At 42.0% G+C, this 22,571-nt stretch overlaps 1 long non-coding RNA gene across 1 annotated transcript; it reads right to left on the reverse strand.

Annotated features, from left to right (window-relative positions):
• Positions 1-1,568: 1,568 nt before the first annotated feature.
• On the reverse strand, positions 1,569-22,448 carry LOC142499668 (uncharacterized). The gene is made up of 5 exons (XR_012802710.1): positions 20,812-22,448; positions 13,424-13,613; positions 12,514-12,562; positions 11,337-11,566; positions 1,569-2,537 (listed from the first exon to the last, which is right to left on the reverse strand). It is a non-coding gene; the product is annotated as an uncharacterized LOC142499668 (long non-coding RNA).
• Between the last annotated feature and the right edge of the window lie 123 nt (positions 22,449-22,571).

Here is a 22,571-nt window from a genome sequence, read left to right on the forward strand (position 1 = left end):
CACACAGACACACAGGCACACTCACAGACACACAGGCACACTGACAGACACACAAACACACAGGCACACTCACAGACACACAGGCACACTGACAGACACACAGGCACACTGACAGACACACAGGCACACTCACAGACACACAGGCACACAGGCACACAGGCACACTCACAGACACACAGGCACACTCACAGACACACAGGCACACTCACAGACACACAGGCACACTCACAGACACACAGGCACACTCACAGACACACAGGCACACTGACAGACACACAGGCACACTGACAGACACACAGGCACACTCACAGACACACAGGCACACTGACAGACACACACACACACACAGGCACACTCACAGACACACAGGCACACAGGCACACTCACAGACACACAGGCACACTCACAGACACACAGGCACACTCACAGACACACAGGCACACTCACACACTCACAGACACTCAGTCTGTCACTCACACACTCACCGGGTCACACGTGGCAGCAGTGGGGTCTCCGCACAGCAGTGGGCCCTCTCCAAGACATGGGACACACAGCGCAGCGTGGGCCTCAGCAGCAGCAGGTCCCCCCAGGTCCCGTTCCCCCCCCAGAAGCGGCCGACGCCGCAGCACGCTCCCCGGACACCCCCGGGCAGCATGCGAGGATCGGGGGCAGGTGTTTAGGGGGAGATCATGGGCAGGAGGCGGACTGGCGCAGGAGGCGTGCACGGGGGAAGCTGGGTTGGCACTTCCCCCTCCGTCCCACGTGGGGAGCGGAGGGTGCGGGAGGGCTGGATCGCGCGCTTGTTTTGGGCTTCCCCCACCGTCCCACGTGGGGAGCGGAGGGGGGAGGGTGTGGGGGCTGGATCGTGCGCGGCGCTTGTTTTGGGCTTCCCCCTCCGTCCCACGTGGGGAGCGGAGGGGGGGGGGCTGGGTTGCGCGCGGGGCTTGGTTTGGGCTTCCCCCTCCGTCCCACGTGGGGAGCGGAGGGGGGGGGCTGGGTTGCGCACGGGGCTTGGTTTGGGCTTCCCCCTCTGTCCCACGTGGGGATTGGGGGGGGGAGGGATGCGGGGGATTCTGGGTTGCTGGGGGGAACAGGCAGCGCAAATGGCAGGACACTCTGCTTGCCCTGTGCACGCGCGCCGGGACCACAGGATTTGCCGCCATTTTTTTTAACTTTTTTTTTAACCCAATCAGGGAGGGGGATTATTTATTTATTTATTTATTTAAAAAAAAAAAAAAAATTGGCACGAGCAGGGGGATTCATTGAGCTGCAGCACGGGTCGCCAGCTGCCTAAATCCACTCGCAACGGGCGACAGCTTATCATTATTTGTTGAGCACTGTATATATATACTGTATATATATATGAAGAGATCAGTGTATCTCGAAAGCTCGCACAAATAAAAGCATTTCGTTAGCCACAGAACGGTATCATCTATTTATTTTTTGATTATTGAAGCTCGGCTAACACGGTACTTATACCTCTACATATATATATATATATATATATATATATATATATATATATATATATATATATATATTATATATATATATATATTTATCTCAGTTAATAGTGCGTATGTGTGCCAATTGTGATTCAAACCTTACAGTACTGTATATGGAGTTCACAGAATGACGCACAGTATATAACATATATATATATATATATATATATGTTATATACGGTTATCTGCAACATTAGGGACAAAAAAAGAGCAAATATCCATACAGACAAATAAAAAATAAACTGTTACAATGTATCACTTACTCCGGGGGAGTCTTCACCTAGTTAATAGTTAATTCCACCTGCGTGAATATGGGTATGTGAGGCACTATGTTTTGGGTCATTATCCGGGAAGAACCGATGACTAGAAGGTAACTGACACTGAAAATGGTCAGCTATGGAGTCTATAATCTCTTCTTGAAAATGTTTTTATCCATGATTCCTGTACAGAGTACTGAAAAAGGGGTTTAATGTCATACAATACATTATTACGACACATATAATTAAATTTAAAAAAATAAGCTGACAATTAAAGTCCAATATTATTAAGGACCCTGGTCCTAGTCTAGAGATAGCACCCTGCACATGCACCTTGAGCGGGTGCTTGGGACGTGGCTTATTTTGTAAAAGGCAAACGTGGCAAATCTTTCTAGGGCAACTGACGTCTCATCTGAAAATATTACATTGTCAAAAGTTTCCCCACTATCGATCCAAGCTTGCACTTGCTGTACATTTTTAATCTTGTTAGCCTCTCTTATCATAGGATACACTCTGTAATGACAAATTAGAATTGTAAAGGTAGTGTTACACGTTACTCGCACGTGCATACTGAACAACAACACTATTGCATTATTCAATATTGCAGCAAAACACTTTACTTGACACGTCTGTACTTCCAGCCTAATTCACGTCTCATTCTCCTGATGCTGGACTCGAACATTAGGTTATGATTCTGCTGCAGAAATGTTTAAATGCGGAAGCAGTCCGTTCATCATTTGAATTGCTGATCTCATCCACAAGCTGCTTTTCCACCCTACAATCGTACCAAAATGTGAACTATTACTAGTGTGCGATGAGGGAGAAAGGAGGAAAAGGGGATGAGGGAGAAAGGAGGGAGATGGGATAATGGAGAAAGGAGGGAACAGAAACAATAATATTCTCATTCAATAATATACAGTTAGACTGTCTATACAGTACAGTACTTACTCTGTTCTGACCTAGTGAATCCTCTTTATAACTTTAATCTTTGCATGGGCAGGATATCTGACACAGCTAAGAGGGACGCCGACGCCCGAGCTATGTAACCAGGCAAGAATATGGCTTAATTGATGTCCTTTCAGGTACATCTGCCGTATTTTTATGCTCATTTCCTGTTCTGGGCTTTACTGCTTTTGAAAAGAAATTAAACAAAGCACAGTGAACGTACGGTACTGTACAGTATGCACCTAATTTGTCATGAAACGTTAATGTTTACATCCTCTTTTAACACTTGTGCTGTACCATCGAGTTTTGGATACAGTGTATAAAAGGTCAGTCTCCACAGTGGCAGATCTGTCTTTGAAAGAACTTTTTTCTGTCCAGATACTGTTTTGTGCTTAATCTTCTGACATGGATCAGTCCAAATTCTACATACGCAACAAGCTTCTAACTGCTGCTGTCCCTGATAATAGAAAGAGAAATGTAGCATTCTGTGTGCCAAAGGCAAAGATGGCCAGAAAGCATACGGCCCCTAAAGAAAAGGCACTTAAAGTTCCCAAGGCAAAACATCCTGGACCAGGCTTTTGCAGGAAGAATATTGGAACCGTCATAAATAATGACATTGAATGGGTTCAAGCGAAGGTTGCAGAACCCGGCACACCTGGGTCTACCCAAGCTGAAGATGAAAAAGAAGTCCCCAGCACCAGCTATGCATAGCCAGACGTCCACCTGACAACAGAAGCCGAACCAGACGTCCCCTGTTGCACTGATGAACAAGTAGAAGACCCCCTGACATCAAAAGCCAAACCAGACATCCACGGTCGCACTGATACACAAGCAGACATCCCTCAGACAACTGAAGCACCCAGCCTCGAGAGAACACAATTCTACTCTCATACCTTTTGTGAGCCTGAGTTCCGTAGGTCACATACTGGAATGTTTAAGTGACTGTGGAAGAATTTGCATTGCGCTTATCCACGCTCACATGCGTGCACGTAGTATGGACACTACGATCCAGTTACATTGTTTTGATTGCACGCAAGCGTGAGATCAGCATTGACGAAGCCTTAAAATGTGTGCTTGCTATTTTAAAGGCATCTGTTGTTTCACTGTTAAAATCTAATATAAATTAAATAGCTGAGTTTCATCAATATCCAGTGGCCTAAGGGTTTTCGAGAAAAATAATACCAGACAAACATCTGTTTGTTTTTCACATACAATGTATATAAACCATTGGCATAAAATATAAAACATGTATTAATGCATCATGAAGCACATCACATGCTTTGGGATAAACATAACTTTCAATCATGGGGTTGGTTTATGCAAATCATGAAGTTACTGCAACATATAAATGAAGTTGTTGTTCCATTTATGAGGAGTTAATAGGATATTTGTTTTAGATTTTGAATTGTTAATTTTGACTTTTTTTAGGTAAATTTAAATGAAATAGCTTTTCATCAAATAGAGCTCTTCTCCCAATGGGACGCAAAAAAACATAGGACTTTTACAGATACAGTCCTCGCCCAGATAAGCTTACAATCTGTGTTTGGTGCCTGAGGCACAGGGAGATAAAGTGACTTGCCCAAGGTTACACAGAGTCGACACTGTGTACAATCCACTATACTGTAATTGTGAAGCGTTTTTGTGAGTCCCATGGGGAGAAAAGCTCTATATGAAGTAAAGCTTCTTCATTTAAATTTACCTAAAAAAGTGTATGTGTACAGTATATAAACAAATACATAGAAAAGCATCAACATCACAATTAACAATTCAAAATCTAAAACAAATGGAGGTTATCCTGGAGTCGTCTCACATACTTGTAGTGTGTCATGTTCGGTACTCTGTCAGTGGACACACTCTGCTGAACATCATTATATAGCGTGTATACCCCATGGATTCATGTCTAGTATAATTGTAGGCATGTACAGTACCAACGGCTCGACATGCTTGCTCCATTCGGCCTTCTCGGAACCCTTTAGAGTGCCTAGCATGAGTTCGGTTGAACCTCTCTGGCAGGGCGTTTCCTTCAGGGTGGTAGGGAGTTGTGCGAGACTTTTTTATGTTGAGCAGGTTTAGCAGTTCTTTGATTAACTTACTCTCAAAGTCTCTCCCTTATTCGGAGTGTATCCCATTAGGTAATCCCACAGTACTTTGGCTACTGTGAGCGCTTTCTGGTCCTTGGTAGGGAACGCTTGGGCGTACAGGGTGTAGTGGTCAGTCACTACCAGGATGTTCCCGATTCCCTTTGAATCTGCCTCGATGCAGAGGAAATCCATGCAGTCTAGGTCCATGGGACCAGATCAGACTTCGTGTTTCGGCAGTGTTTTTCGCAGACACCTCCGCCAGTGGCGCTCCACCGATTCCCGCATCTTTGGCCAGAAGAACCTGCCTCTTACTAGGCCAAAGATTTTGTCCGCTCCTAGGTGTCCATGATGTAGGAATCATAGGACCGTGTACTGCAAGCTTCTGGGCAGGATGAGTTGTTTAATATCGGGATGGTTATGATAGGGGACAACCCGGTAGAGAAGGTAAAGCTCCAAGCGGAACTTGTCCCATTCCCTCATGATAAAAGCGTCCGTGTCGGTAGGAGCATGCTTCACTAAGGAGACATTGTTCTCATGGATGGCCCAGCTGACTCATGCCACCGGGTCTCACTTCTGGTGTATCACCAACTCTTTCCATCTCATGATAGTGTCTTGCGTGATAGACATGCCTTCGGGGTGGCACTATGCTGCTGCAAGTGCCTTGGACTGACAGCCCAATGAGTCCACCACTCTTAGTTCATAGAAAGCGACCTTATCCTCCACTATTGCTGCTGTTGAGCACATTGCCCAAATCCCAAATCTAGTGATTTCTTCCCGCAGGCCATCATCCTTACAATTGTGGAGTCCTTTCTGCTCTAAGAACTGTGCGATTTCTTTAAAAAGTATCTGTGGTGTCACTGCTTCCAAGGAAGAGAAAATAGAATTGCCCGAGGTCTACGCCGATTTATTTGATAGGGCCAGATCCGAGGTTTTACCCCCTCATCGCTTTTTTGACTGCCCTATTGATCTGCTTCCTGGCACAGTACCTCCCAGGGGAACTACTTCTTATCCTCTTTCTCTCCCCGAGATGAAAGCTATGAAGGAGTACATCCATGAAAACTTACAGAGGGGTTTCTTTTGAAAATCATCATCCCCAGTCGGTGCTGGATTCCTTTTTGTGAAGAAAAAGGATGAATCTCTTTGACCCTGTATAGACTACAGCGGCCTTAACAAAATCACCATTAAAAATCACTATCCTTTACCCTTGATTCCCGAACTCTTCGGCCGCCTGCAAGGAGCCAACATCTTTACCAAATTAGATCTTCATGGGGCCTACAATCTGGTAAGGATTCGCCAAGGCGATGAATGGAAAACGGCTTTCAACACCCGTGACAGCCACTATGAATACCTAGTCATGCCCTTCGGTCTATGTAATGCTCCTGTCGTTTTTCGAAATTTTCAGCGATTTGCTCAATCAATTTGTGGTCATCTATCTGGACGACATTATGTTTTTTTCTAAATCTTCTCTAGAACATGTCAGCCATGTTAAACAGGTACTTCTACGCCTAAAGGAGAATCATTTGTTTGCCAAGCTCGAAAAATGTGACTTTCATCAAACATGCACATCCTTTCTGGGATATATAATTTCTAACAAGGGTCTCACCATGGATCCAGCTAAAGTAAAGGCAGTTCTCGAGTGGCCTCGCCCCACTACATAGTTACATATAGTTACATAGTAGATGAGGTTGAAAGAAGACTTCCGTCCATCAAGTTCAACGTATGCTAAATTTAGGCAACAGATACTGTATCCTATATCAATACTTATTGATCAGAGGAAGGCAAACAAAAAACCCCATTAAGGGGAAAAATGTATTCCTTCCTGACTCCAAGAATTGGCAATCGGATTAATCCCTGGATCAACATCCTTCCCATGTATACTTATTTGGTATATCCCTGTATACCTTTCCCATCTAAAAAGATGTCCAACCTTTTTTTGAACAAATCTATTGTATCTGCCATCACAGTCTCCATGGGTAATGAATTCCACATTTTAACTGCCCTTACTGTAAATAACCCTTTCCTTTGTTGCTGGTGAAATTTCCTTTCCGCGAACATTAAGGGATGGTCCCGAGTCCTTTGTACTGCCCTTGGGATGAATAGTTCTTTTGATGCTCCTTGTATTGTCCCTGAATATATTTGTATATAGTTATCATATCCCCCCTTAGACGCCTCTTTTCTAATGTAAATAAATCTAATTTAGCTAGCATCTCCTCATAAGTTAGAATGTCCATCCCCTTTATTAATTTGGTGGCTCTTCTCTGCACTCTCTCTAGTTCCACTATGTCTTTTCTTAGGATTGGTGCCGAAAATTGTACTTCATATTCAAGGTGTGGTCTTACTAATGCTTTGTAAAGGGGCATAATTATGTTTACTTCCCTTCCATCCATTGCCCGTTTGATGCAAGATAAGATCTTGTTTGCCTTTGCAGCTACTGCATGACATTGGGCACTATTGCTAAGCCTGCTGTCTACAAGCACTTCAAATCCTTCTCCATCAAGGATTCCCCCAATATATCTCCATTTCATTTGTAAGTCGCCTTTTTATTCTTGTATCCCAAATGCATAACCTTACATTTATCTGTATTAAACCTCATCTGCCATTTACCTGCCCACGTTTCCAGTCTCTCCAAGTCCTTCTGAAGAGAAATTGCATCCTGCTCTGATTCTATTACCTTACACAATTTAGTATCATCAGCAAAGATCGAGACTTTGCTTTCGATCCCAACCTCAAGGTCATTAATAAACAAGTTAAAAAGCAGGGGTCCCAGTACCGATCCCTGAGGTACTCCACTCACGACTTTAGCCCAACCTGAAAAAGTTCCATTTATGACAACCCTCTGTTGTCTGTCCTTTAACCAGTTTTCAATCCAGGTGCATATATTATTACTGAGTCCAACTTTCTTTATTTTGTACACCAACCTCTTTTGTGAAAACGTATCAAAAACCTTTGCAAAATCTAAGTAGACCACATCAACTGCATTACCCTGGTCTAAATTCCTACTTACCTCCACTACTCTCAAAGCTGTTCAGCGCTTTCTGGGCTTTGCAAAGTATTTCTGCAGGTTTATTAAAAAATTGCCTCAGCAGTAGCCCCCATCACAGCATTAACTAAGAAAGTTGTGGATCCCTCCTCGTGATCGCCGGCAGCTATTCAAGCTTTTGATCATCTGAAGACCGCCTTTGTTTCTGCACCCATTCTTATCCATCCGGATCCCAAGCTACCATTCACTTTGGAGGTAGATGCGTCAGACGTCGGAGCTGGTGCTATCCTTTCTCAGAGGAAGAAACCTCAAGCCAGATTCCATCCTTTTTTCCAAAAACATTTCTTCAGCAAGACAGAATTATGACATCGGTAACCGGAAACTTCTAACAATCAAATTAGCGCTGGAGGAGTGGAGACATTTGTTGGAAGGTTTGGAAAACCCTATCACTATTCTCACTGACCACAAGAATTTGCTTTATATCGAGGACGCTCAACACCTAGGATCTCGTCAAGCCAGGTGGTCACTTTTCTTCTCGTGATTCAATTTCATCATCTCCTTTTTCCGGGTTCTAAAAACACCAAAGCTGATGATCTATCTCGCCAGTTCATAGTAGATGACAAAACCGAGGATCAACAGAAACCTATTCTCCCTGCCAAATACATTCTTGCTGCCAATACGTTCAATGCTTTGAAGTACATTTTACAAAGACAATCTCATATTCTGGAGGACCCTGATTGTCGATTGTTTAATCCACCACCTCATCGGAAGAAGGTTCTTGAATGCGGTCACTCTTCAAAGCTGTCTGAACATCAAGGTACTAGAAGGACCACTGATCTTGTGGAACAGACCTTTTGGTGGCCCGGTATGCAAAAGGACATAAAGGAATTTGTTGCTGTGAGCCTGATATGTGCTCAGAATAAGACTCCCGGAATAAACCACCAGGCATCTTTCTACCACTTCCCATTCTGGACCATCCCTGGACACACTTGTTCATTGACTTCATAGTCGAACTGCCATTATCTAAAGGGACAAACACAATCTTAGTCGTGGTAGATCGCTTCTCAAAGCAGTGTCTTTTTATTCCTCTAAAATGCCTTCACAGCTCTCCTAAATTGGCAGAAATCTTTATCAAAGAAATATTTCACCTCCACTGGGTACCATTGGTCGTAGTTTCTGATAGAGAGCCTCAGTTTGTATCCAAGTTCTGGCGCTCCTTCTGCTAGCTTCTGGGAATAGCATCACATTTCTCTTCTGGGTATCATCCCCAAACAACGGCTAGACAGAACATAATAAATAGTCCCTGGAGCAGTATATCCGGTGTTTCGTGTCTGATACTCAGGACGACTGGTCTGAGCTCCTTCCCTGGGCTGAGTTTGCGCATAATAATTTGCGCAATGAATCCACCTCAGAGTCGCCCTTCTTCATCAATTATGGATTCCATCCTCTACTTCTACCCAGCTCCACTTCCACTTCTGGGGTACCAGCTGCAGACGACAGAGTCAATAGTTTTCAAATACTGTGGAGAAGGATTCAAGGGAATCTCAAGACAGCAACTACCAGACAAAAGGCGCAGGCGGATTGTCACCGAAGAAAGTTTCTAGAGTTTAAACCAGGAGACAAGGTGTGATTATCATTTAATAACATCAGACTCAAAGTTCCTACGCTAAAACTAGCACCTACTGTAGATTCTTGGGACCATTCGCTATTACTGATAAAATCAACCCGGTCGCCTACCGACTTCGTCTCCCGCCGTCTATGAGAATACCTTCTGTATTTCACGTCTCCCTTCTGAAGCCGGTTATTCTGAACTCTCATTCTTCCAAATCTTCTTCACCTCCTCCTCCTTGCCTCCTACAAGGCCAACAGGAATACGATGTACAATCCATCCTGGATTCCCGGTCTTCCAGAGGCATCCAGTACTTGGTGCACTGGAAGGGTTTCGGGCCCGAAGAAAGGTCTTGGATCCCTCATCATCGTCTCCATGCACCCAGACTCCTCCATCTCTTCCATCTGAGATACCCTGACAAGCCCTCCTGGAGTCGCCCGGAGGTTGCTCCTGAGGGGGAATACTGTAAGGATCCATCATCCGTGCCCCTCTCGGCGCATTCTCTACTCAACTACACCCAAGATCGGGTGCCCTGCATCTACTGCCTCCTGCAGCACATCTCACAGACCAACCATTGCCAGAGTACCTCCTAGGGGCGCGCATGGATCTCACTTGGCTTCTAATGCCACCTCTGCTGGCCCCGCTTCCAGGCTTCACTCGCGCGGTGACATCATCGCACAGCGCGCATCCGCTATGCGCAGCACCCACGCATGCGCGCAAAATCAATCTCGTTCCGCTGCACAATAGGATTCATCTGTGTTTTCCAGCAGCCAACCACAGCCAAGCTTACTAAGGAGTATGCTCCCTCCTCATTGGATTGTTCTCCCTATATATGCTTAGCCTGCCCTCTGGCACATCGGCTGAGCATAACCTTGTGCATGTGCGCTGTGTTCACTACAGTCCTGCCTGCTGTCTGTGCCTTGCCTGTCTTGTCCAGAGTTCCTGACCTTGCTTGTTTTTGGATTCCGTACTTCTCCACTCCTTACCCGGCTTACCAACGGCGATCTGTACCTCTCTGCTCCTGACCATGGCTTACCCATGATGATTTGCACCTCTCCTATCCAGACATCGGCAAGTATAATACCATCCTGACTTCTCCTACCACAACCTGGCTACCTCGACAAATCTACTCTCAAGACATGCCCAAAGGCTGTGGGTTGATATTTCTCAAATCCCCACATCGGCTTTGCGGTCACTCCTTGTTTGTGGTGAGCACATCGTTACACCCACTTTATTCCGTTGAAGAGCCTTCCGAACTCTCCCAAACTGGCAGACATCTTTTTCAAATAAATTTTCTGCCTCTATGGGGTTCCACAGGTCATCGTTTTCAATCGTGGGTCACAGTTTATATCGAAGTTCTGGCATTCTTTCTCCCAACAATTATTTATTTCTCTAAATTTTTCTTCGGATTACCATCCCCAAAACAATGGTCAGACAGAGCAAACCAACCAGTCACTGGAGCAATATATTTGTTGTTTCGTCTCAGACACCCAGGGTGACTGGGCTGACCTTCTTCCTTGGGCCGAGTTCGCGCTCAAAAATCTACGCAGTGAATCCACCATGGAGTCGCCCTTCTTCATCAATTATGGGTTTCACCCACATCTCCTGCCCATCATCACGCCCAGTTCTGGGTACCGGCAGCAGACAACAGAATTCATTGGCTTCAGAATTCCTGGAAAAGAATTCAGAAGTATCTTAGGAGGGTAACTTCTAGACAGAAGAAACAGGCGGACCGTCACTGAAGGAACATTCAAGAAATCAACCCGGGAGACAGGGTGTGGTTGTCTTCAAGGAACATCCGCCTCAAGGTTCCTATGCTAAAACTGGCACCAAGGACCCTATACCATTTTGGAGAAGTCAACCCGGTGGCATACTGTCTACACCTTCCTCCCTCTATGAGGATCCCGTCGGTTTTCCATGTCTCCCTGCGGAAGCCAGCTATCAGGGATCCTCCCTTACCCGATTTGTCCTCGTCTCTGGCTCCTCTCCTCATTCAGGGCCAACAGGAGTACGAGGTCCAGTTCATCTTGGACTCCAGGATTAACAGAGGGTCGATCCAGTATCTCGTACACTGGAGGGTTTTTTGGACCAGAGGAAAGGTCCTTGGTTTCTCGCCACTGTCTTCATGCCCCCTGACTTGTCTGGCTCTTCCACGCAAATATCCACACAAGTCCTCCCTAACCACCATGCTGAGTGATAAAAACAAAGTATATAGTGACTGTGTACATGACCAGCCAGCCCCAAAAAGGGGAATGGCTTATACAGATCATGCACCATTGCTGCACCCAAGTTATAGCATTAAAAACAGTGACAGTTACTAAGGACTGTATTACTAAAGGAAAAGCATACTGTTGGGGAAAAAAGTGCAATAATACTGATAATGCAAATGGAGAAAACACAGAAATACATTATTTGATGATCAAAATACTACATAATGATAAAATAAAATACTATATTGATCAAAAATATAAAGGTATCAGGAAACTGATGTAAAGGAGAGATCTCAGGAGATGGGCAACCAATCTGGAGGGAGAAGAAGTTACCTCCTGTCAAGGAAGCATTTCAAGTTTTGCTGATCATTCAGACATCCACTATTACTGGTATTGAGTGAATCAATCCAATTCTTCCTTTCTTAGGAGAAATGTCTCCCTATCAGGAATCCCACGTCTTGAGGTACATGCTTAATACCCATAATCCTCAGAGCAGAGACCGTATGCCTGTTGTACAACATTGGTTTCTTGGCACAATACATTTATTTTGATTAAGTCCGTGTGACTGCATTTCCCCACCCCACCTTTATACTCAGGGCGTGGCCAACACTCTGCCCCAGTATCTGGGCAGATTAACTGTTGCCACTTGGTCACACCAATAGGCATGTGAACCTCTAGCAACTTCTAGAGAAGCACAAGGCCATACTTGTGCCTTGGAGTGCAACATTACATAGAAACATAGTTACATAGTAGATGAGGTTGAAAAAGGACGTACGTCCATCAAGTTCAACCTATGCTAAATTTAGACAACTTTATCCTATATCTATACTTACTTATTAATCCAGAGGAAGGCAAACAAAAAACCCTAGAGTCATATCATCCAATGATATGTAGACTGTTCATGGTCTCAAGGCTCAACAAAGTACCTGGCTGCTCAAGAGCTTCCGGTTCCTCTGTATTTCGGTGAGTGGGCATCTAATGGTAAGTAAACAAAAGAAAAGTATATTATTTTAACTTTTACAGGTTTTTTTGATTTTTGATTCGTGTGTGTTTTTTTTTTTTTTTTTTTTCATTTAATGCCCCTGAATTGATCTATGTCCCTATGTATATACATACGTTCAGGGACAGTGAATGGGTGTATTCTATGTGATTTTTTGATGTAAATGCATTGTTTTTTATGCTCTTTTATTGCCCCTGTGTGTAATGTGTATATATATGGATAGACATGCAGGGATAATAAATGATTGATTTGCTAATGTTTATGTTTTTTTCATGTATTTCAAATGTATTTAGCTGCTTGATTTCTACATTGTTATGTGTAATGTAATTTTTATTTAGTTACATGTCATTTTTAATGCTTTTTGCAGTAGTATATTTCAGGGGCTTGCATTTGAATAATGGTTTATTTCTGGTAGTTAGATTTGTATAAAAAACAAGTGATACTACAAATTAGCGCTAGACCGTGAATACAACAGTGCTGTGCACAAATAACAATAAATGAAGCTGCCTAGTGTTCTAATAAGGAGACTATCTCAAGTAGTCACCAAAAGCATAATTAAAATACAAAATAGAAATAAAACTTGGCGCTAATGTGAATAAAAAAAGAGAATAAAAGTCCACAAAGGATATATCAAAGGTGGTTGATGAAATGTCCTTTTTTCAAACTGATGATAGAGTATAATTGGACTCAGTTCTCAATAAACGATGTAGAATCCCTCCTTCCAGCAAATGCTTATCCTGTTCAGTAAGACTTAAAGAAGGGACACAACATTGCGCAGTAACGTTTTAAGCAATGAAGCCCTCTTGTGTGAATGCCCCAAATGTATGCCTACTTACTAGAAATAGGATGACAGCATACGGTGGAGAGAAACTGTATGGTGAGCCTTCCGAACCCAATCGTGTACCTGGATAGCACGAAACCCATGTTGTATTCCTGGACCGGATGGATGTCAAAGGAAGGTCCCTCTTTCACAGAAAATATGTTTTCCAAATATACTTATTGTTCCTGTCTTCAGATCTCCATAACCTGGGATAAAAGAGAGAGAGGATTGCGCAATAACGTTTTAACTTTAATAACACATCCTCAAAGGAACAGAAACATACTCACAATGTCTCTGTAATTTAAAAGCATTTGTTAGAGGTGCCTAACCAGGTTAGAAATCAATACACAGTCTCTGGCAGTCCCGATAACACCGCATGTGTCCCGTATAGTTCCGGCGCACAGCGATGACGTCACTGTCCCTGTGTCAGATGGATCACCAGTCCGGCACCTCCTTAGGCTCCTCCCTCCGTGTTTCGTGACGGGGAACGTCACTTTGTCAGGGGATTGTGGAGCCTCACCAATCCCATTGTCTTTATATAACCCCAAGTTAACCCTTCAAATTCTGGGATACTTACAGGTATAGCCAAGGTGAATGAACTGATATCGCAATACAACGATGCCAGTGGGGTAAATATACACCTGGAATCCTGGAGGTGTGTTCTACATTATAAAACACACTAAAAGAATAATTAATCAAATGTGCAATACATAAAAAGGAATTACGAATGGAAAATAAAATAATACTAGAACAGAAATGCTAATCGCGCCATTGCAGTACCATGGCCATGGAACAGGGGTCTCAAAGAAAAGATGCCAAATCAAAGTCAATGTTCAGTCCTTTGGGGGAGAGAGTTTTCAAAGTGTAGATCCAGAAGGTCTCTTGTTGAGAGACCCTCTGTAATCTATCTCCCCCTCTAACATTGACTTTAGGGCAATCTACACCAATACAAATGAGCCCTTCAGGTGTCATATTATAATGTACCTTGAAATGGTTTGATACACTATGTGTTTCTAAGCCCTTTCTAATGTTGTATACAAAAATTGGAGAGTGGGAGCATATTAGTGCCTCAACTCACCAACTAGTAGCTCATTTGTCAAAAGCCCTCCTGGGCGGTTAAAACTTAACATTTAATAGATATCTAACTAAAATAAAATCTACACACATAATATTGATTATAAACACACAATGTAATTAAAAAGGAAGGGTGATGGGGAGGCAGGGTTGGGCTCAGGGTGTGTAGCACAGATGAAAATTGCCTCAAATTAATCAAGGCAGAAATAGGCTAAATAAACACCTTGAGTCACCTATTATTATAGGACATAGAATCTCATGATTGCCACCAATGATAAAGCTTCATTAACAGTTGTAGACATACATATGTTGTGCGGCATTTAGCGTAGCATACCGATCAAGCCAACCTGTAATTGTAAAGTGTAGCACCAAACAGTGATATGCCCGTTATAATATACTGATATTCTAAATCAATGAAACATAATATTTACATCGTAGGTACAACACAATAACAGGTTGGTGGTACGTGGATTAACTCTACGCCAAATGACGTTAATATACACAGCACATGGGTCACTAGAATACAACTGCAACTGACTGCAATTATCACTGAGTTCAATTATAGCTTTTCACGCTGCTGGAAAAAGTTGTGGCCAACACTTAAATGTGTAAGGATGCAGTCAATGTCTTACAATGCCATTGAACAATGTAACCAATGTATCAGTGTATCAATATAGAGCACTAGACCATCCTAATAAATAACATTAGTAGCAATAATACTATAGTTACCATATGCACAACATACAGTGTGGTCGCCAGCAGCAAAGGTAAGGCAAATGGCTAAAAGGATTAAGTATGTTGCAATCAAACCTGAGACACAATGAATCAGTGTATCAATACAGAGCACCAGATCGTCCTAATGAATAGCATTGGTAGCAGTGAGACTGCATTTGCATTTGCCATACTGTATGCACAACATACAGTGTGATCGCCAGCAGCACAGGTAAGGCAAATAGCTGGAAGGAATAAATCTGTGGCAATCAAACCAGAGACACCATGTAACAACGATACCAGACTCCCATCAGTCCCTCCCTCGTGACGTCACCAAGCCGAACGCCCTACGCGTTTCCCTCCTTCACGGAGATTCTTCAGGGGCGAGTGATTGACAACTGTGGTGGGAGGTGTATATTTATAGCGTCACGGGTTGCCATGGTAACCCGTGACCAATCTGAGATTCACACAAGTGCGACTACAGACTGCTTGATATAGTGTGCTCACCACAGGAGTAGTAGTATAAAAGAAGTGCAAAATTGCACAAAGGGTATTAAAAACAGTGAATAACAAGACTAATTCTATTGGAAGGTTATTGTCTATCAAAGCGGGGATAGAGCTCATGGAGAATAAGCTAGGGGTCAGAGTACAGACTAATAATAGTTAACCATTGCCAGATTGTACTGAAGAGCAGGGAAAAACATCCTGTTGATCTGGCATGGCCCCGAATCTGCTTTAATCAAGTTTGTGTCTATATTGAATACTAATGATTTGAATTTAAAACTCACGTCTGAATATAACAACAGTGCTATTACCTTCTTAGACTTGAAAATTAGCAAAGATGACAATGGTGATGTCCAAACTACGGTCTTCTGAAAGAAGACAGCAACAAACAGTCTCCTAGCAGCCACCAGTCACCACCCGCCATCATTGATTAAGAGTATCCCCGTGGGCCAGTACTTGCGTCTTCGACGCAACTGCTCTACACTAAAGGAATTCCGTCTACAGGCCAAAGACCTTAAAGACAGATTTCTAAATCGTGGATACCCAATTGCGACTCTCAAACGTGCTTACCATCGAGCAAGAGAGAGTGACAGAGATAAACTGCTAGGACCCACCATTAGATCACCCAGCACTGTAGTCTGTTGTATAGGTACCTATAATTACAGATGGAAACAGATCCAGTCGATCTTTTCAAAGCATTGGCACATCCTTAAATCGGATGATGATTTGACTAGGGTTCTTAATGGAACTCCTAGCATCACCAGCAGAAGATGTGGGAACCTATACGACGGACTAGTGCATAGTCATTTTCGACGTCAAACTACACCAACTTGGTTGGCATCACCACCAAAGGGTACCTTCCAGTGTAAAAACTGCAAGGCGTGCCAATATATCACACCGGGCAAATCATTTTCCACCAGTGATCATTCAAAATCATTTGACATTAGACACCATATCAGCTGTCAAACTATCAATGTTATCTACCTTATCAGCTGTAGTTGCGGCCACAGATATGTAGGCAAGACTATCAGGGAATTTAGACGACGAGTACTGGAGCATATCAATTCTGTTCACAATCTACTAGATACACCAATAGCTCGTCATATTAATAACATCCACCAAGGTGATGTAAAATGTCTTTCCTTTATTGGTATCGACCACATTAAGAACAGTATTCGTGGTGGTGACATCAATAACAGGCTGCTGAAACGCAAAGCCGAATAGATATATAAATTAAAAACTTTGAACCCTCATGGACTTAATGACGGCTTCACGTACACACCCTTTATTTGATCATCATGTTGTGTTAATATACCCATTCGTGAATCATCACATTATCTAATGTGATTTGAGACATTATCCTTCGTGTTTCTCTGAAATATATATTCCAATACACCCATCAGTATTGCAGCCACCATCACCATGATGCTGTGATCTTTTGTTTTTTTGATAAATAGATCTATTACTTTGTCATCATAACATTAGCCTTTTTCCCTGCTATGCTCTCCAGTACAATCTGGCAATGGTTAACTATTATTAGTCTGTACTCTGACCCCTAGCTTATTCTCCATGAGCTCTATCCCCGCTTTGATAGACAATAACCTTCCAATAAGATTAGTCTTGTTATTCACTGTTTTAAATACCCTTTGTGCAATTTTGCACTTCTTTTTCTACTACTACTCCTGTGGTGAGCACACTATATCAAGCAGTCTGTAGTCGCACTTGTGTGAATCTCAGATTGATCACGGGTTACCATGGCAACCCGTGACGCTATAAATATACACCTCCCACCACAGTTGTCAATCACTCGCCCCTGAAGAATCTCCGTGAAGGAGGGAAACGCGTAGGGCGTTCGGCTTGGTAACGTCACGAGGGAGGGACTGATGGGAGTCTGGTATCGTTGTTACATGGTGTCTCTGGTTTGATTGCCACAGATTTATTCCTTCCAGCTATTTGCCTTACCTGTGCTGCTGGCGATCACACTGTATGTTGTGCATATGGCTAATGCAAATGCAGTCTCACTGCTACCAATGCTATTCATTAGGACGATCTGGTGCTCTGTATTGATACACTGATTCATTGTGTCTCAGGTTTGATTGCAACATACTTAATCCTTTTAGCCATTTGCCTTACCTTTGCTGCTGGCGACCACACTGTATGTTGTGCATATGGTAACTATAGTATTATTGCTACTAATGCTATTTATTAGGATGGTCTTGTGCTCTATATTGATACACTGATACATTGGTTACATTGTTCAATGGCATTGTAAGACATTGACTGCATCCTTACACATTTAAGTGTTGGCCACAACTTTTTCCAGCAGCGTGAAAAGCTATATTTGAATTCAGTGATAATTGCAGTCAGTTGCAGTTGTATTCTAGTGACCCATGTGCTGTGTATATTAACGTCATTTGGTGTAGAGTTAATCCACGTACCACCAACCTGTTATTGTGTTGTACCTACGGTGTAAATATTATGTTTCATTGATTTAGAATATCAGTATATTATAACGGGCATATCACTGTTTGGTGCTACACTTTACAATTACAGGTTGGCTTGATCGGTATGCTACGCTAAATGCCGCACAACATATGTATGTCTGCAACTGTTAATGAAGCTTTATCATTGGTGGCAATCATGAGATTCTATGGCCTATAATAATAGGTGACTCAAGGTGTTTATTTAGCCTATTTCTACCCTGATTAATTTGAGGCAATTTTCATCTGTGCTACACACCCTGAGCCCAACCTTTCCTCCCCATCACCCTTCCTTTTTAATTACATTGTGTGTTTATAATCAATATTATGTGTGTAGATTTTATTTTAGTTAGATATCTATTAAATGTTAAGTTTTAACCGCCCAGGAGGGCTTTTGACAAATGAGCTACTAGTTGGTGAGTTGAGGCACTAATATGCTCCCACTCTCCAATTTTTGTTAATCTACTACTATCAGCTCATCATCTGCACCCAACATCCCACTAGGCGTTTAAGGGCACACTCATTATTACAATTACTCAATCACTTTAGTGAGCTGTATATCTTGTTTGTGGTTTAATGTTGTATACATGTTCAGCAAATCTTCTTTTAAGAGGCCTCCCTGTTCTTTGCACGTACTGCAATCCGCATGGGCATTCTAAAATATAGACGCAGAAACTTGATTTGCAATTGATAAATGTTTTGATTTCATATGTCTTACCAGTGACATTGGATTTAAATTCTTTGCATTTTCGCCCAAAATTGCAACCAATACATTTTTTACAAGTGTAGTATCCCTTGAGGTCTCCAAGCCACATACATGGGCCGGATCCTAATAGTTTACTAGGGAAACTTGGTGCTATTCAGGATTTTAAATTCTGCACTTTTTTATATACAATTTGAAGTTTATTAGGCAGTATAGAATTAAGGATAGGGTCTCTTTGTAGAATCCCCCATTGTTTATTAAACACCTTGGAGATATCTTGAGCCATCCCATTGAATTGGGAAATGAATGGGAAGAATTCCCTATCTGAAACCATAGGTGCCTTTTTTATGGGATGGATCAATGAGACTCTATTTGTGTTATTTGCCAAATCAATGGCATTTTGGACAATTCTCTTATTATATTTTCTCTCCATTAATTTGGAACCTAAATCCTTAATCTGATCTTTATAAACCTCTGGTTGAGAACAGTTTCTCCTCACTCTCAGTGCCTGCCATTTAGGAATATTATTAATCCATTGCGAATGGTGATGACTGGATGCTAGTACATAAGAGTTGGCATTAACTTCCTTATAGTACGTTTTGGTTTGTACAGTATTATTAACTATATATAAGGATAAGTCTAAAAAATTGATAGACTGAGGGCTACTATTGAACGTAAATTTGATGTTATACTCATTCGCATTAAGATGAGTTTTAAAGGATTCTAATTCGTCCATGGTGCCCCTCCAGACGCACAGCACATCGTCGATATAGCGTTTCCAGAGTACCAGGTTTGCACCAAATGGGTTGTGGTTCCAGATGTAATTTTCTTCCCACATGCCCATAAAAATGTTTGTATAACTTGGTGCAAACCTGGAACCCATCGCAGTGCTGCACGTCTGGAGATAGAAACGTCCCTCATAACTAAAATAGTTATGGGTGAGGATATATTGAATGGCTTCTATAAGAAAAGTTCCATGTTCGTATCTTGATTCAATACCCATTCAATGGCCTTAAGACCCATGGAGTGGTCTATAATTGTGTAAAGAGATACAACATCACATGTGACCCAAACTAGACTCTCGTCCCATGCAAGATCCTGGATAGTTTGTAATACATGTGACGTGTCTTTAAGGTGAGATGGTATTTGTACCACGTATTTTTGTAGTAGGTGGTCCACAAATTGAGATAAATTTGATGACAATGATCCAATTCCCGAGATGATGGGTCTTCCCGGGGGTCTTAGGGGATTTTTATGGATCTTAGGGATGAAACAAGAGTGGTAATTTGGGCTTCTTAATAGTCAAAAATTCCAACTCTTTTTTACTAATAACCCCATCATCAAAGCCTTTTTCCAACCATTTGGATAATGCAATCCCATACTCAATAGTGGGATTACCATCCAATACAACATATGTGATCCTGTCATCAAGTATTCTTCGTGCTTCCTCCTGATAGTAGCTCTTATCCATAACTACTATCCCACCTCCCTTGTCTGCAGATTTTATCCCTTTCTGGTTATTGTCAGCCAGTGACTTAACCGCCTCTTTTTCAATTTTGGTTAAATTCTGTTTTTTACATTTAAAGTCCTGACTTAAAATCTCTAAATCTCCAATGCCCATTTCCACAAATGTATCTATAAAATTACCTTTGCATGCCTTTGGGTAAAAGGTGGAAGGGTTCTTAAATGAGGTGAGGGGAGTTTTACCTCCTGTATTAACAGGTGGATTGCTCATACCTACAGCTCTGGTGACTGCATCCTTAACAAAATACTTTTTAAGTGTGAGCTTTCTTACATATTTGTGAACATCAATATACAGTTTAAACATATTAGGTCCTTAGACTGGAGCAAAAGTAAGCCCTTTTTCCAGAACCTTACTTTCAACTTCTGTTAACTGATAGCCACTAATATTAAAGATGCTCTGTTTTTTACCAGCCTCTCTCTGTATTTGATCTTTTTCTTTTTTCTTGTTCCTCCTCTCTTCCCTCGGAGTCGTCTGCTCTTGATCTTTTCCGTTCTACCTGTCTGGGTTCTTGCCAACCCTTTCTGTTCTCCCTCCTGTTTTCCTCAAAAGGTTTGTGGCCTCTGCGTTGCTCTAAAAAAGGAGGAGTAGACCTCTTATTATATTCCGCACCTCTTTCCACTCTTTCATTGGGTCTCCATATGGGTGATCTCTCCCTATAACTTCTAAAAACCTGATCCCCATCAGTATCTTGTTGTTTGGAAGTTTCATATCTCATTTTGTCATTCCCAGGATTTTTATATTTTCTTTTATTTTCATTTTTATTATTATCACTTTTTTTTTATTTTGAACCTGCTGTTTTTATATTTTACTTTTTTGTTCAGTATTTTTCTGTGACAATTTCCTGGTTTTTGTTATCATGGTGACTGCATTGTCCTCACCTTCAACTAATTCATTTGTTACAATTACCTGATCCTTTTTCCAGTTACGCTGCCTATTTTCCTCGTAATCTTTTTTTATCACGAGCAAATTTCTTTTGTTTGTTCAATTTTGTTTCCTTATATAGTTTCTCTATTCTAGAAATAACTTTATCTTCTAACTCTTTATATTCTTTTAATTCCATAAAAGGTTCCAACTGTTCCTTAATCTTATTGATTTCACTATCAATGACTTCTAAAGTCGAAACGCCCTTTGTTTAATCAATAGTTGAATAAGATTAATTGAACATTGGTCTAAATTAAAATTCCATTCTTCCATAAAACTCTCTTTATCCTGATCAGTAGTAGGAATCTTTAAGACACGTAGTCCTCTGGGTATTCTTTTACACTCTAAATACTTTTTCAGAGCGCAAGAATCCCAGGTCTGTTTGACTTCTTGGTTTAACAATTTTTCCAGTTTTGAAAAATGGGTCTCTAGATTTTCTATTTCTAAATCCATACCGTCTGGAGTGTCATCAAATACCCCTTCAAAATGTAAACCTCTAAGGGCTCTATTAGTGAATAGTGCCATATCTAATAATGGTCAGCTGCTAGTAGTGTGAGATTAACCTAAATACAAAAAACAAGTGATACTACAAATTAGCGCTAGACTGTGAATACACCAGTGACGTGCACCAATAACAATAAATGAAGCTGCCTAGTGTTCTAATAAGGAGACTATCTCAAGTAGTCACCAAAAACATAATTAAAATACAAAATAGAAATAAAACTTGGCGCTAATGTGAATAAAAAAAGAGAATAAAAGTCCACAAAGGATATATCAAAGGTGGTTGATGAAATGTCCTTTTTTCAAACTGATGATAGAGTATAATTGGACTCAGTTCTCAATAAACGATGTAGAATCCCTCCTTCCAGCAAATGCTTATCCTGTTCTGTAAGACATAAAGAAGGGACACAACATTGCGCAGTAACGTTTTAAGCAATGAAGCCCTCTTGTGTGAATGCCCCAAATGAATGCCTACTTACTAGAAATAGGATGACAGCATACGGTGGAGAGAAACTGTATGGTGAGCCTTCCGAACCCAATCGTGTACCTGGATAGCACGAACCCTACTTGTGTTATGAAGCTGCTTTAATGTATTTTTATTAACAGTGTGCGGGAGCAGGGAGTCTCCTGAGCTGAACCGCATTGATTTCTGGCTAAGAGAACCCCTGCTTCCCGAGTTACAGGCCCCGGTTTGGGGCATCAGTGCCTGTGTCACCTCCATCTTTATAGCGTCCACGTCGCATCT

This window comes from Ascaphus truei, chromosome 1 (assembly GCF_040206685.1).
Source record: "Ascaphus truei isolate aAscTru1 chromosome 1, aAscTru1.hap1, whole genome shotgun sequence".
Classification (NCBI taxonomy): domain Eukaryota; kingdom Metazoa; phylum Chordata; class Amphibia; order Anura; family Ascaphidae; genus Ascaphus; species Ascaphus truei.